Source organism: Triticum urartu, chromosome 2A, assembly GCF_056163025.1.
Source record: "Triticum urartu cultivar PI428250 chromosome 2A, HENAU_Tu73, whole genome shotgun sequence".
In the NCBI taxonomy this organism is placed as follows: Eukaryota; Viridiplantae; Streptophyta; class Magnoliopsida; order Poales; family Poaceae; genus Triticum; species Triticum urartu.
In genome coordinates this window covers 571,923,070-571,940,477 of record NC_141874.1, presented here as the reverse complement: position 1 = coordinate 571,940,477, position 17,408 = coordinate 571,923,070, and the positions used below count along the sequence as shown (strand labels likewise).

Genomic DNA, 17,408 nt, shown 5'->3' with positions numbered 1-17,408 from the left:
AATTTCCGATCATTGCTGTGCTACGCACCACTTGTCCCAAAATATCTTCCCACCTAACGGTCATATCATTGAAGGGCATTTATGTCTTATCATGACGGGTTGCTCCCTAGGCTATAAATAGCCGCCCCCTACAACCACTAGCTGGTTGGCTGCTTCAAGAGAAACTGACACTTGTCATTTGAGAGCATCCCATCCTCCGAGGGCTTTGAGCGAAAATCATCAAGTGAGGAAAACCCAAACCCAAACCCAAACACCTACAAACCCAAAGTGATTGAGCATCACTGAAGAGATTGATCCTACGTGGATCCGATGCTTGTTACCTTTTAAGATTGTGCATCTTCTAGATGGTTAGGCGTCATGGTCTAGAGCATCCAAGAGGAAATTGTGGATTGCCGAGTGACTGAGTTTGTGAAGGTTTGGAAGTCACTTGAAGACTTACCACGAGTGATTGGGCGAGGTCTGTGTGACCTTAGCTCAAGGGGAATACGGTGAGGACTAAGTGTCTTGAACTGCGTCTTCAGGACTGGGAGTCCAGGATTGTGTGTCCTCAGGTTTGAATACCTAGCCGCCCTAACCAGACATACGACTGTCACAGCAGTTGGAATTGGTCTACCAAATCATTGTCTTCACCAAGCCTACTGGTTCTATTTCCTCAACCCTTCCATTTCCTCATTTCTGTGTTGTGTGCTTGTTCATATCTGTTCAAAGACTTTGACTAAAGACTTTCTCAATTTCCTCAGTTCAATTTCTTCAGTCCGTTTGTCTTCAGTCCGTTTTATCCTATGTTTACGCTTTCTATACTCTGTGTTTGTTTTCATTTCATCATGATATCCATGTTTATGTTATGTCATGTATGCATCTGAGTACTTACTCCGCTGCAAGTAGTTCTTCGCTTAGGAATTTCCTCACCCTGAAATTCCTCAGTGAAGAATTTATAAAAATCGCCTATTCACCCCCTCTAGTCGACTTAATGCACTTTCAATTGGTATCAGAGCAAGGTACTCCCTTGTTCTATGTGATTTTGGTTTAACCGGAGTTTTAGTTATGTCAACCACAGGAATGAAGACTGTGACATGCCTCATCTTTGACGGTCATGATTATCCCAAGTGGAAGGCCATGATGAAGAAGCGCCTCATGGCGATGAACAGCGAACTCTGGACCGTCACCGAGATTGGTCTTACTGACCTATGCAAGATGGCGGAGGCTGATGATATTCGCAAGTACACGCTACTCAACCTCGCGGCGAAGGATATCATTTGCTCCGGCTTGTCACAAAATCAGTTCAGGAATGTTATGCATCTCAGCCATGTGAAGCTCATCTGGGACCGACTCTCTAAGGTCTATGAAAGTCATATGTCTCACCATGAACCCTGGTTTGAGGACCTCATGGAATCACGCAAGGCTATGACTTTCAATCCAGAATCATCATCCTCTGCACCCTGCCTTATGGCAAAAGGTGCCAAGGTAACTGAATGCTACTTATCTGAGTCTAGTGATGATGAATCTGGTGATGAATTTGGACCCAGTTACGTCAAACTTGCTTCCCTTGCCACTAAACAACAAAGAGCTTTGGAAAAAGTTCAAAACATGCTAGATGAGAGCGACGATATGTTGGGTGAAGAAATGGGTCGTTCTAAAGCTTTGGTTGAAAGTCTTCAGGGACTCTAATCCAAGTTTGATAATCTTCAGAGTCATCATAACACTCTCTTGTCTGATCATGAGAAGCTTTCTTATGAATTTCTTCAAAGAAAGCAAGATCTTGAGCAGTTAAGAGTGAATTATGAAGATCTTTAGAAGGAGCATGATTCATTACTTGCTCAACAAATCAGGAAGAATTTATTCCTCCATGTTTGAAGTGCATTGAACATGAATCTGCTAATTCTTCACCTGAATGCTCAAATGCTTCCATATCTGCAAGTTCTTCAACTGTCTCTGCTATCACTAATTTCTCATCTGAGGACATTGCTAGTATCGATGCAGGGCTGAAGGAATTGTATATGACAGGCATGTACAAAAGCCTCAAAGGGCATCAGGTTGTTTGTGATGTGCTTAAAAAGCAGATCCTCAACAGGAACCCTAGGGAAGAAGGTATTGCCTTTGAGAGGAAACTCAATGCTGATGGGACCTACTGGAAACCTGAGCAGTATCCCAAAACCTCATGGGTTGCTGCAAAGGGACCTTCAGTGGATCCATTTACTTTATCTCGCTTTACATGTGAATCTTCATATTCTTCTAATGAGTCATTTGACTCCAACTATAAACTGTTCAAAAATCAGAATGGTGAAGTATTTGCTAGATATGTTGGCACTAACTGCAGGAACGGTCCTCCTATGAAGAAAATCTGGGTTCCCAAAAAGTGCCTTGAAAATCTTCAGGTGAATGTCATCATGACACCACCTGTGAAGAATAGGAACCCCATATCAAATGTGAGTTGTATTCAAGCTCGCCCTTAGACCGAGTCAAGCGCGTGAAGAACAGCGATGCCCGTGAAATTGAGAGTTTTTATCAGCACCTAAGACCGGGTTGTGGGATGTCTTTTGATATTCTAAACTAAGAAAAACGCAATTGGATTGTCAGAGAACTCCGAGGGTTGCAGGGGTTATTACAGGAGGTTTGTACCGGGGTATGGAGCTATCAGCAGGCCTTTAACTGAGTTGTTAAAGAATGCCCTTGTTGACGATTCTTTACTGCGACAGCATCTAGGGTTCCTCGAATAATGCGATATCTCACACCGGGTAGATCCTTAACCCTTCCTCCTGTTGTCCATCAACTCCGCCTTTCGGCCTGATCTTAGGCCCTGACTCACCCTCCGTGGACGAACCTTGTGGAGGAAACCTTGGGTTTTCGGGGCATTGGATTCTCACCAATGTTTTCATTACTCAAGCCGACATTCTCGCTTCCGCTTCGTCGACCCCCGCAACTTATGAGCAAGAATTGCTCTATCAATCACCATCTACATTAGATATATCTTATGAAAATGTTTTCTTGCCGGGTCGGTTTGTTTTTGGGGGGTGGGGCAATAAGCTTGCTTCTTCACAAGCTTATCCCCGCCCCCTTTCCTGTCCGTCCCGACCGGCAGCAGTTGGGTCTCCCCATCTCTCCTCAACTTCCCCGGTCTGCCTGAGCTTCCAAGGATAAAGGTAGATGAACAGCCATTTGATCTCCATCAAAGTCCGCATTGAAACCCTTACACACTAATGGGTGTAAAGATAACGAACACTCATTCCTATCTATTGATAGAAAAGAAAGATCTTCCCCCTCAGAACATATGGATCTACCCGATCCATAAAGAAAAGAACCACCGCTTTTAGGAAATTTTGACAATTCTCTTTCACTTGCATTTTCTTTCGTGAACCCGGGGCCCCCTCTGGGGAACTGTTTGAGTTTTAGCATCGACCCCATTTCCTTTTGATCGTATTATGCTTGACTCGCTCCAAAACATTTCGCTTTCTGCGCCACGCTCGTATGTGGTTTGCACTCCTAGCCTTTCATCTGACTTTGCCAAGACTAGCGTTAGGAAGGACAAAGGAGACAGACAGAATTTACATCAGAAAAAAAGGACTTTTTGAAGTTTGAGTGAGGATAATTGTCTTAAATTTCGGAGAATCAGCTGAAAAAACGCGGAATTTTCTTCTTCGGCCAAAGACTCCTGATATCGCTTGTTGGGCCCTTGATTCCGAAGTACCAGTACCGAAGGCAGACTTGAATGCATTAGGTTGGGAAGCAGCCTAGAAGGTGCTTAAAGATAGGTGACAGTTGTGAAAGTTTAGTCGACTTGTCGGCAGCAACTGACCTTTCTTTCATCAAAAGTAGGAATGAAAGCTGGCACGCAGATAAGGAAATCTCTTTTCAGAGTGAACATTATTTAACAAGTTCACGAAGTGACTTTTTTCAACCACACCAGACGGTGCACCCTTATACTTTTTGACATCTTTACCCCCTTCGACCTCCAAGAAGTAGCTTTTAGGAGCAGTAAAAATCGCACGCCTAATAAGGCCATGTTCTAGCTTAAACTTACCAAGCTCTCTATCTGATATCATAGATTCGGGAAGAGGATTCTCTAAAACTACAGAGTCTGTGTCCGTATAGAGGCAGTCATCCCGTGACACAAATTGGTCCATATATATACGGGCGTAACTCGTAATGCATGTTGATCTGCCGTGCTTAGGCCCCTTCTTCCCTTCCCTAATCCAAAAATGAGTCCACCGCCTGCCTGGCACTGTATGGGTATAGGTATGGCGTGCAGGCCAGCCTCCCTTCGAGGGCACTGACTGACTGCATCAATCATCGCTCAGTGAGCTATTAATTGCCGCCAATAGCGCTTCGCTTGCATGCAAGGTGGCTAATAAAAGAAGAGGCTCAGGTTTTAGCCCTCCGTTTTACCCTGGAAGTCGTTGTTCGTCTTTTGATATGAGAGGATGGCAAGTGTCCGCAATGACTTAGCGACTTAGCCAAGCAGAATGAAGGACGCCATGGAGGCGGCTATTCTGACTTATTTATACCTTTGAGAGGTCCACTTCGACTATTATGATTTTCTCTTTAGCTACATAGGTTATATAAGATTCAATTCAATCTAACAAGCGGACTGGACTACCTTCGGCTACTACAAGATATTTAGAAACCTAAGAAGATGAGCCTACTTTACGCACTTAAGGCAGCAACAGATGATGAAGAAATGGGCGGTGGATGATAATGAGAAAGGGCGCCCCTTGGCATTTCCTGTGGGGGAGTCTGATTGATCCAATCACGACAAATGATGCCAACCCCCTCTTTTGCGCCTAACTTGACTCTGAGCAATTCTGCATGAATATGGATAGAGGGAGGAAATAATGAAAAAAAATTCTAGTGCACTCCTGTATCCTTGTATACAGTATACAGAGATATATCGAAAAGGAACTTGTATCTGATATCTTTCTAGAGGCTAATAAATCTTTTTAACATAAGTAAATGTGCATAAAAGAAATACAACTGCTCAATCAAATCTCTATGCGCCAATACATGGAAAGATCAAAGCCTCGGGAAAGCTTTGTTTTCCTAACCCAACCTAAGCATAATGAGCTGGTTATTTGAGTATCGAAGCTATCGAGTGTTCCATTCTTTCGTATGTAGACCCCAGCGAAGAAGGAGAATCAGAAATGGAACTAGTCGAACACGCATAATAAGATACCGGTTTTAGGCATAACCCCGGGTGCCGATTCTACCTAGACATGGCTCAAAATGAAGGGGTAAGGCCAAGTGTTCTTAAAACAAAACTCGAAGTGCACACTTCGGAGCACGGTCTTCTGGGCAGTCGAATTTGTGACTACGTCAAAGGCTCGTTTCACTCGAATTTAAAGGCTGTAACTCCTACTTATTTCTATTAATTAAAGCTTGCCCATGGCTGCACTCTGAAAAGAATTGAATGAAACTCTCTTGTTTCGTCAACTTTGATATCATTAGCTGGCTCTGTAGCTGGCTCTCATGAGCAATGATACCGCGCCGGATGAAGTACCTATCCCCGGGGACCACGCTTTTTTACTTGTTCTTTTCTCTGAGAATTAAGGAAAACAAACTAACCTTGTCTGTCTATGTTCACCTTGACATGAAAGACTCTGGTTGTTTTCTGGAAATTTTAGTAGAAGTGAAGCCCTGTAGGAGCTCCCTAAGGACTCTAGCTAAGACCTTTTTGAGACCCTGGGTGACTCGCGTGGACTTATCCCCTCTCGGTAAGCCGAAGACCATATCGTCTGCGTAGCGTGCGTAATAGAAAGTGCATCTGGAACCGCTCCCAGTGCTGATTTAGATGTCGTAGGAACGAACAAAGATTGTGGTGCTGAAACAAACGGACAACGGGAGCTAAAGACCAATTCCTTCCTTTTAGGTGGTCTAGGTGGCTGGGATACTATGCCCTTCTTTTTAGAGGCTCAAAGACGAGTTCTTTGAAGGCCCTCAATATCGCAAGTTTCTTACCTCCAAACAGAATATTTACTTGTTACTAATAAAAAATCAAAAAGTTTAGCCTACATTCTTCCTTAGATCCCTTCTTTTACTCCGATAGTATTGCGGATCACAATCGATGCAAAGAAAATGAATGCATTTCCATACTATAATAAAAAGGTAAGTGTAATAAATAGAGAACTGGATCATGTCACCGTCCACCCAGGTTTATTAATTTGCAAATTCTTCCTCAGCTAGTTAAAAAAATGAAATTGGCTGATATCATGACGATATTAGGTAGTATAGCCTGGAAGCCTTGCTTCTCCACTGGGGGCTAATTCCATAAACAAGTTGTTCTATCTCAAAAATCATTTTAGGAATGAATAGGATAAGATCCATTGAGTTCTCTTCGCATTCCTTTGTGAAAGAGTAGCGGAGGAAATAGTAATAAAAAGAAAAAGGCTTATGCTCCTTTATCTTAAATGAACGGTTATGGCGCAATAAAGAGCTTGCTTCAATGCTCGGATTCAGGTAGAAAGTAAGAGCAACATAAATTTGGAAATGAGCACGGAATGTCTATAAATGAATTTTCTCATTATTCGTTATTTCCGGGTCTTTTCATTGCTCATATCTCCCTTCTCACCTCTGGGAGGGGGAAACTAGCACTTTCGCACTAGATGGTTAACTCTAAGTCCGGAAGCAATAGGAATGGGAAAGTGGAGCGGGCAATAGGTTTATGACTGAGCACTAGAGGGCTCTGTTGTCTTGGGGAGCGTTGAAGCTTGCTTCTTTTCCATACTTTTCTTGGTCATCAATACGGCCCGCAGCCCTATTCTAGAAATTAGGCTGGCTACGTTACTTATAACCGCAGATGCAAGCTTTTTCTTTCCATAGCCGGCCAAATGACTACCGGATCATCGGTCTACTCTACCTCAATTCACCATTTCGAACTTTATATAGAAGGCGCTTCTGCGCAAGCTATTTCCGAACCTGCCTGCCTTCGGGGAGATGGGTTGGGTCATACGCGGGACCTACCCCGAGGAAGGAGGCTTGAGGCGCGCTAGTTCGGTAGAACGTGTGTCTCCAAAACCCAATGTCGTAGGTTCAAATCCTACAGAGCATGATTCTGTTCTTGTTATGTCGAATCCAAAAAAAAGAACTTATATAAATATAAGAAAATGAGATAGTAATGAGGTCCATATCGTCTGGCAAATCAAAATTGGAACTAGCGCAATTCGCAGAGTTACAATCCTTTGCACAATTCGCCTCTGCTCTCGATAAAACAAGTCAGAATCCACGATTTTATTAATCTCGACGCGTATCCTGGAAGCAAGGATTACCCCTGCATTCTGTGGATCGTTCGGATCGATAATAATCTCATCAAGGAGCTTGAGCATCCTATCCCTATGCGCTTCATTGGTGAGAGGATTGACTTTTATTTTGTTCTCAAGCCCTTCTAAGCGAAGAATAGCGGAGAGAAATGGTAACGTAATAAGGGAAAGGGAGCTAGCTGCTTCCATATCGCCCCCAAAAAAGAACCAAAAATTTAGGTATCGGTAATAGGATTCCCACTATGATTTGCAGAAAAAGATAGATTCTATAATAATCCATAAATAATATATAGAATCAAGGAGCACTATGTAAAAGAGGGAATCTTTTTGGCTCCCAAGTCATACTGCATACATGCATTACATGAAGATAAGGAAGAAATAATCATGAAGCGCGAGTAGACTTATCATATAGAAAGGAAAGAGATAAGCGGAGGAAGGATGGTTTGATGATAGCCAAGATCTCCATCTCATTTGTCACTCTCGTACTCAAGGAATCCTCTGGAATTCCAGTCATGATGATCAGGTACCCGGAGTACATCACCCTCATCAGGAAGAAAAGAGAGAGAAGTGGAGTAAAATGGATTCAAATGCCGCATTGCAAGTGAACAAAATAAACCAGTGGAAATAGAAAGAGAATGAACAAGTGTATCAATTCATGAGTTAAGGAATACTATTGGGCCGCATCCACTTCCTTCTATCAATTAGTGGAATCCCCAAAAGCGGAAGAAGTTCTTTGCGCTAAATACCTTCTTTGCACGGTCCGATTAGTAGAATGTGAGTGAGTAAGACGAGGCCCCCGACCATTCCCCCTCTTTTATATATTTAGAATGCTTTTAGGGCTAGTGGAATGAGGCTGGAACCCATCAATATCGCTAAACCGCGAGAGTTGCTTGTGTTGGGTTCAAAGTTTCGCTCTACCAAGGCAAGATATAATAGAAGACAAACCAACACTTATACGAATTGCTAGCTCTCGGGTGGGATCAACTAGCTTAGGAAGTCCAACCACTGTTGGAACTATCTCCACCATTTGAACTACCACCACCCCATATAAAATGGTGGATTATACCATGATCGTCGTGCTTAGGTGCACTAGTTTTCACATTTGGATTTGTTCCATCATTAGTGGAACTAGAACCATCAAGAGAGAAGAAAAACATGTTGCTTGCTATTTCTGGTTGAAGAGCTATTTTTTCCTATCGAACAGGAATTCTGAGGGATGTTTTTTGTTGTCGATTTGTAGCAATAGAAAGATAATGGAAGTGATTGAATAAGTTGGGTCATGAGAATGGAAGTTGGGTCATGTTGATACTAGATCCATGTCTTGATTATTCGACTTTTCCATTCCAATGCACAATACTATGCATTCCATTCCAAAGAGCGGTTACCGGAGGAAGAGTGGCCTTGAGTTTCTCGCCCCTTTGCCTTAGGATTCGTTAATTCTCTTTCTCGATGGGACGGGTAAGGGATATAACTCAGCGGATTGCCAGGTTGGTCCGCACAGGTGCATATCTGTAGGTTTCAGCACGGGATTCCAGATCGTTGGTACCCGATGTTCAGTTCATGGGAATGGGAATGTAGGAAACTCTCTCTTCCGTCCGGAACATATAGATAGATTGATTGCTGTAGCAGCAAGTCAACTAGATCCAGTGAGGAATGAGAACCTTTCCGGGGGCAAGGGGGGCGAAGCTACTAGCTACTATTACTATTGGCTATGGATGTCCTAACACGAACGGAGTCTATACGAGCAGAGGAAAGCGGCGCATCCTCTTGCGGGATGAAAATCTGCCATAGCACGCTCCGCGCCTTTGAAGGAACATTTGCTCGATGATGGTCCTACCCTACGCGGGCTTACTAACGATGGCCAAGCACGCAGTCATTCCCGTTCTATTTGATAGGGGAAGCAAGCTAGTCAAAGAAGAAGGAAGCATGGGTATAGGTAAGTCTAGACATATTGACATGGGCGTATACTGAAATAGGCATAAGGCCGCTAACGCTTTTATCATGGTGTTGGATCCCAAGTTTTTGTGGATTCCTTTTTTGTTACCGGGGTCGACCCCCCGAAGGGCCCGGCGCGCACAATCCTATCCTATCCGAGCCCGGTATTGCATGCACTGATCTGGAGAAACTCGATAGATTCGAAAACTACGAATACTTCTGGCATCACCGGAGGGATCGGAACCACATTCGTAGGCCGACAATTTTTCTGGATAGGTCGAACTATTGGAAGCAAATGGAGAAGGAACACACCACGCCAGAGTGACTTCCGAAGCGCTACGGACGGGGCCCTTCTCCAGAGTAGAGTTTCGAACAAGAGTGCGGAGCGATGCATTTCATCAAGAGTGCGAATCGAATGGAAGTTGACCATGTTCTTGAAATCGATCCTCGGATGTGAAATGAAAAGAGAAGCAAGTCCCGATGCAAGGAAATCGATCTTGATTCCGTGGGTCAGGGAGCCTGTTATGAGTTGGCTTTGGGACAAGCCCTGTTTCTTTAGACGAATCTGCCCTAGAACTCACTTTTGAAACCATATCACCCACTTCCTACAATCCGGTCTGAACCTTTGGGTAGGCTCCACAGGATCAACAACCATAGCTTTTTGCTCCCCATTTCGTTGGAATAGAGGCCTCTGTCTACCGGCCCGAAAGGAGGGTCTCATGCTTGTAAACTAGCATATATCTTGCACAGAATGAACCTTCCTTCAGTCACAACGAGAAGCACTACTCCACCACCAGCCTACCTACTAGCATGTATTAAGCGAATAGCTTGTATGGTAGTTGTTAAAGAAAAGATGTATGTAGTCCCGGAAGAGAAGCAATTGTCGTCCGTGGGATGGGACCTTCGGTCTAGCCTTTGTTCGGGTATGGGACCGACCTGGGATTCTTCCATCCGAGTGAGTACCACCCTTCTGATTTGGTTTGAGTATGGGACCGGCGCAATAACAACATTGCCATTCGGGGTTACGCGAGTCGGAGTATTAAATAAATGGAATATTCCAGCAGGAGCAACCGAACCATCTTCTCGTTGTCCTTCCATTCTTCTGATCAATAAAATAGCTCTTGGTCATAAGAATCCAGCCGGAGTTCGAAATCGGAGATAAGAATTGAATCGATTTTCGGCACTTCCCTCAAGCCAAAACCGGAACAGGAAACTTGTAACTTCTAGCCGAGAAGGATAAGAGAGGTTTGTCTTGCTTTGTCTTATAGTGATTGTGTGCCAGGGGTCAGCGAAGAGACGGGATGCTATTGTCCCGGACTACTTGGACTAGTCTACTAGGACTCGGGGGAAGAGACTTGTTTGTGATAGGACGAGAGATCAAGTACAGTGTTCAGTTCAAACTAGGAAACCTCTTCGTTATGAGACCGAGTAGACAAAGAGCCCCTAGTTTCGCCAAAAGACCTCTGCGTGTTGTCATTCAACTCCACACAAGCCTGTTGTTGGGCTACTTGCGTCTTCGGCAGATACAAAGGAGAAGTGACGGTCGGTGAAATAGCCCTCCAACTCGTAGCTCTTCTTGCTTAACGTGAAAACTCTCCTTTCCGATGAAAACGAGAAAGAAAGATGTCAACTACTAAATGTGCTGCTTTGTGAATTTGATACTATGTAGCATAGATCCGGAGATTCCCAAATAGGTCAACCTTTTAAACTGCCTGCTGAATCCATGAGCAGGCAAGAGACAACCTGGCGAACTGAAACATCTTAGTAGCCAGAGGAAAAGAAAGCAAAAGCGATTCCCGTGCACAAATAGATGGAATAGCAGCAAATAGCATATTTCTATCCTTCATATCCGTAGAAAGAAATCTCATCTCCAGGTAACTCCATCTTTTTCAGCTCTGCTCGCTCACTTTTGAAAGGAAAGGAGACTGATCTTGACGTCGGCGTGGGTTCTACCAACGAAACGAATCTGTTTTGGATTGAGATTTCACATAAGCATTGCACAATGATCCGCATTAGGCGGGGAGCAGCAATCTGACCCACTCTTCTTTCCCCCTACCTACCCATAAGGTAAGTAGGGGCCTCGGCATCTCTATTTCCTGAGAAACCTACTAAAACTACTTCGAGAAACCTACCAATTCGAGGAAAGCTTGCTTGAGTACCTTACTTGAAAACAAACCGCTTGAGTTGTAACCGAAATAGAAAGGTTTGATGAGCCGCTGCTTGCTCTCTAACTGCTCTTACCACTCTATTTCGCTATGGGCCAAAACTAGTGTTTTTTGGATTTCTAGTCTAGTTTAAGTGCAGGGCTAGAGATTTCTCTTCCGGTATTCTTAGCTGACTGTCCGCTTGCTTGACTCAAACAAATAGCTTTTGTTTCCACAAGGCAGATCCCATGCCTTTTAGAAGCGAGCATTTCCGCAGCTTCTATTTTTCCTAAAGCTAATGAACCGAATGGAAGAGAAAAACTTGGAATAAATAATAAAGAAGGAACCAACAAGAAAATAAAGAATTGTTCCAACCTCGGCTCGGGGTCTGTCTGGAAATGGAAAATAGTTCCGCTGGTAGTTTCGGGCTTAATACCGATATTTTAGCAACAAGGAACAATAACAAAGGCATCAGGTTGAGCTTGCGGGTCTTCGGCCTACTGGTACAGTAGAGTGTTTTCCTCTCCCTAAATAGGAAGAGGTTACCGTCCAGTAAAACGGAAGAATTATAAATTTCTAAAATGATAGATAGGAATATAGCGAATAAAGCCATTGCGATCCCCATAAAAGGAGTAGTCCCCCAACCCGGGATGGGGGTGGTCCACAGGGTTCATAACTACCCCTCTTACTACGGGGCGTTTACCTAGCCAACACTTAGATCCGGCTCTTTCAATGATTATAGATCCAAAGGATCGTTATTGATAGGAAAGTGCCAGTAGCCCTTGACTTCGAACGGGAAGTGGTGTTTCCAGTGGCGAATGGGTGAGTAACGCGTAAGAACCTGCCCTTGGGAGGGGAACAACAACTGGAAAAAAGAAGTAGACCGGTTTTTTTTCATTCTTCAAGAACTTCATATCGTGCCGAGATCTTCATCCCTAAAGATACTTGACAATAGTATTATTGGAGCGAAACTTGTGTCAAGAGGGGTGTAGAAAGGAGAAAAGGCATAGTTCAAACTAGCCTCATCACAAAAAAAGCCCATGATCAAATGTCTTCTTTGAGGTGGCACAAAGACGAAAAGCTTGGATGAAGAAAGAGCTTCTGAGCGAAGGCTTGTTGGCTTTGGTTGTTGGCGTGGACTATCTTGTTAAGCTCTGCAAAGATGGTGAGCGTGAAGAAAGGACACTACCATCAAAGAAAGACAGCTCTTACACAGCTGTCCCCAAGGATGTCCATTCCATTCGGCAGGGACTCCATCTCGCATTCGATCTCCCTCCTTTCCCTGAAAGAGTCTAGGTCTCTCTGGACTTCTCTTTTTCCTCTCTCCCAGATTCAGAAAAAGGGAGGAAGAGGGGCGAGGAGAAGTTCATTCCTGTAGAGAAGAGAGGGGATCCTATTTCCTTTCCCCCTTTCCCAGTATGGCAACCTTATCTTCCAGCATGAAAGTTGGTATCAGAATGAAACAATCCAATCCATACTTGTGGAGTGCTCAGTTCCGTTCATGCGTGAGCGGATCGAGCTATTATATAATAAGTAATGGCTGAAAAAGCTATTCTTGGTAGATCCACTTGTCAAGGCGCGGAAAGCCATGTTCCTTCTCAGCTCATGCTTTCTTGATTGATTTGAAAGACCCTACACACCACCGTATCCTTGGCTTTCTTCCCACTTTCAAAGAACTTGCTATCATTCTTTCGATTCTATCTCCTCGCTTTAGGTCTTATGCTTCTTATTAAAGGGGTTATGCCACTCCCGAGCCGAGTATCTTGTTAGAGTAGTAGATTTCGCGCTCGAGATGATGTGTGTGACCGGGCAGGAGATTCTTTTACTCCAAAGCCGTTGCGCAGGTTTTTGTGTGACAACTATCATTATTCTATTTATTCTGACCTCCGTACTTCGATCGAGATACTGGACATAGAATGCCACTCTTTAAAAAGGAAAAAAGGAGTAATCAGCTGTGACACGAAAAAAATGAATCCTTTTGTAGCTCACTTCCTAGCACTTCCTATCATTTAATAACCATCCCTTTGGTCTTATTGACATAAGAGATGTCATTTATAGTCTATCTCTTTCTATATATGGAAAGTCAAGAAATTCTCATCGAATTGAAGTAGTAGTTCGTTCAGCACCCGATTAGGTATCTGGAAATAGTTCCTTAGCTCTTTTCTAGTTCGTTAATGACCTCAGCGGTTGATCTTTGGGCTTTGATCACCGGGGAATAGAGACTTTACAAATAAAAGCAGGGGATTGGGATTCCATTGCTGTCATTTTATATGTATATGGTTACAATTATTTACGCTCCCAATGTGCTTATGATGTAGCACCCGGTGGATCTTTAGCTAGCGTGTATAGAATTCCTATATGGAAATTCATTTGCGGAAGACCTCCATTCAAACATGAGAAAAGCTTTTGCGCCCGTCCAAGATGGGATGGGAGAAAAAAAGCTAAAAAAATCTGGATTGTGCATTGGTCGGGATCTCCGTAACAAGTAGGTGAACGGTGATGATCAAAACCAGGAGAAAGATCTGAAAAAAGGGGACTTGGATAGGATTTTGACCACGATCAAAAGATAGGAGGGGTTCTCTTTCTTTCATCGCCGTCAAAAGAAATTTTTTTATCTTCCTGTAGACCTTCAGAATAATTTTTTGGTTGTGCGAACCAAAAGGAATGGTGTTTTTGGGTTGTACCAAGTCTGAAACCGAGTGGCTCCAACAGAGCAAAGTTGTACAAAAAGAAGTATGCATATGGTCGGTCCCCTTCGAGGCGTACACTCTGAAAAGAATTGAATGAAACTCTCTTGTTTCGTCAACTTTGATATCATTAGCTGTCTCTGTAGCTGGCTCTCATGTCTGCTTCCGTAAAATAATAAAATGTGCTTTCGCCAGAAGAAGAAAAAAGACCGCTTGCAGAATCAAATCCAGTTCCACAAGATCCTATATCAGCTATACATCCTCCTTGCATTTATGCCGGAGATGTCGCCAGTGCTATGGGCTTTGGGTTATGTAGATCAAAAATGATGAATGGGATTGTGGCACTCCACTCGCCGCCTGACCGTAGTGATGTTAATTGTGGTTACATTCATAAGTAGCTTGGTCCATCTTTATTCCATTTCATATATGTCTGAGCATCCGCATAGCCCTCGATTTATGTGTTATTTATCCATTTTTACTTTTTTTTATGCTAACGAAGCGCCTGTAATAGCCGGCCAAACCTAAGAAGCTGCGGACTTCTTTGACTGATTGCGGAGAAGACCAGTTGGCAATGTTATTCATGGAGCGACCGTAGAAAACACTCTATTTGAGGACGGTGATGGTGCAAATACCTTCCGTGCTTTTAACCCAACTCAAGCTGAAGAAACTTATTCAATGGTCACTGCTAACCGCTTTTGGGCAGAAGTTTTTACTGGTTCTCCAGGAAAGTATGTTGCTCTTGCGAAAACTATTAGGGGATTTCAATTAATCCTTTCCGGAGAATTAGACGGCCTACCTGAACAGGTGACGTCAAAGTACCAGTGAGCATGGAGGTTTGGTTGAAATTGGTTACGACGACGTCGAGTTGGCGGCGGAGGAAGACTCGGCATGAAGGCCAGAAAATGGTGTGGAACGTAGTGGTAATAGTACGCACCCCGCTACAAAAGCCGGATAACGGGGGTATTCCTGCGTATGAGAACATTGCAATGGAGAAGGTCATAGCCGATCGCGCAGACTCACCCTCCTCTAAAGGAAGAGGAGTGCCTACTTCGTTTGGAAAACTCCTTGCAAATCTGTTTTTGCCGGGCACAATAGACATATCTGCTCAGTCACAACATAAGGAACCCCCAATGTTCCTCAAAGCCTACCCGGCCTGACAGCTTTAGTTAAATGATCTGATCCCTGCCAAAGCTTCTGCTGTAGTGTAGCACTAGGGTTCAGCCTTCTCCTTGCCGAGGTCCACTTAGACTATTATGATTTTCTCTTTAGCTACGTAGGTTATATAAGATTCAATTCAATCTAACAAGCGGACTGGACTACCTTCGGCTACTACAAGATATTTAGAAACCTAAGAAGCTGAGCCTCAGTAAAACGGAAGAATTATAAATTTCTAAAATGATAGATAGGAATATAGCGAAAAAGGCGTCGAGCGGGTGCAAGCTCGAGGAGCTGTTTTTTCTTAACTCTTTCCAGGCCTCAGCTTGATTGGACTTCGTCAGCTCTTGTCATTCAGCTTCCCTCTGTGCGGTGAACGCTCGAATGTAGCTAACATCAGTTTTGTCCTCGCGTGGTTGAAGGAGATGCTGCTGCTGGATGGAATGCTTCCGGGGCGCCATGATCCTTCTATCAGGAATAGAAAAATCGAGGGCACTGACTGACTGCATCAATCATCGCTCAGTGAGCTATTAATTGCCGCCAATAGCGCTTCGCTTGCATGCAAGGCGGCTAATAAAAGCGCCAGGTAGACGCGCGGAGATGCATTTTGAGTACTAGTTTCTTCATATGGATCCAAGTCCTCATATGGACCAAATTCCTCACGAGGATCAAATTCCTCAAAAGGATCAAAGTCCTCATATGAACATCATTGTGCTAACCCTTCTGTTTTACGGGGAAGATCTAAGGATTATGGATATGTGCATTATTCTTCAAATCATTATGTTCATAAGTCCTCGTAGAATTTATCTGCTTACTCTTATGCTTACCCTAACCCTTCTTATGTGAAACGAAGTGGATTGGCATCTATACCACCTTTCTCTTATGGAGCTTGCAGAATGATGAACTCTTTGCCACCCCTTCAGATGTGGGTGGTGAAGAAAAAGAATTGATCTCATATGCAGGGTCAGGTCTCCAAACGAACTTAAACGTCTGAAGATTTTGCTGGAGACCTGAATATGCTTGAAAGGACGCAAGCTAATCATGAAGAAATGAATTCTCATTCTCACGTCCTCATACTGCTTTATCTGTTCTATTGCTTGATGAAATTGATATCATATTTTTCACTAATGAAGTATATGAGTTCATAAGCTGCATTGATTCATCTGTAGGATGATCAACCCAAAGCCACTGAGTGGGTCCTTGATAGTGGATGTACAAATCACATGACTGGTGACAAGAATCTATTGATGGACGCTCCCTTATCTCCATCGCATCTGAAGCATATCACCTACACTAACAAAGGCAAAAGCAAGGTATTGGGTCTAGGTAAGGTTGCAATCTCAGAGGATCGACACATGGACAAAGTCATGCTTGTCGAGTCCTTAGGGTTCAACCTCATGTCTGTCTCAATGCTTTGTGATCTTGATATGGTTGTTGTCTTTGGCAAGTATCGTTGTATGTGATCATGGAAGCTGACAATTCCAAAGTCTTCGAAGGCTTTAGGAGAGGAGATTTGTATATTGTTGATTTCTTTACAGGACCACAACCTGCTACATGTCTACTTGCAAAAGCTTCCGAAGGCTGGCTATGGCATCGACGACTTGGTCATGCTGGGATGAGGAACTTGCACACGCTCGCGAAGAAGAAGCATGTCATTGGCATCGAGGGTGTCAAATTTCTCAAGGACCATTTGTGTGGAGCTTGTGAAGACGGAAAGATGACCAAGGCCAAGCATCCCTCAAAGACCATCATGACTACCACTTGTCCATTTGAATTGCTTCACATGGATCTCTTTGTCCCTGCTCACTATGCCATATTTACTAATGCTGCATCTTTATATGGCTTTGTCATTGTTGATGATTATTCTCGATATACATGGGTGCATATCATCACTTACAAAACTGAAGTGCACGAAGTCTTCAAATGATTTTCCTCGAGGGTTTCAACCAACTTTGGTGTGAAGATCAAGCACATCAGAAGTGACAATGGAACTGAGTTCAAGAACACTGGTATTGATGACTATCTTGATGAACTTGGTATCACTCATGAGTTATCTGCTCCATATACTCCTCAGCAGAATGGCCTTGTAGAGCACAAGAACAAGACTCTTGTTGAGATGGCTTGCATTATGCTTGATCAGTACAAGACACCTACTCGCTTCTGGCCTGAGGCAATTAATACTGCGTGCCACATCATCAATAGGGTATATCTTCATAAATTCTTCAAGAAGACTTCATATG

The 17,408-nt window shown here is 43.5% G+C and overlaps 1 pseudogene; it reads left to right on the top strand.

Annotated features, from left to right (window-relative positions):
• Positions 1-1,059: 1,059 nt before the first annotated feature.
• Positions 1,060-16,118, top strand: LOC147985973 (uncharacterized; annotated as a pseudogene).
• The last annotated feature ends 1,290 nt before the right edge of the window (positions 16,119-17,408 follow it).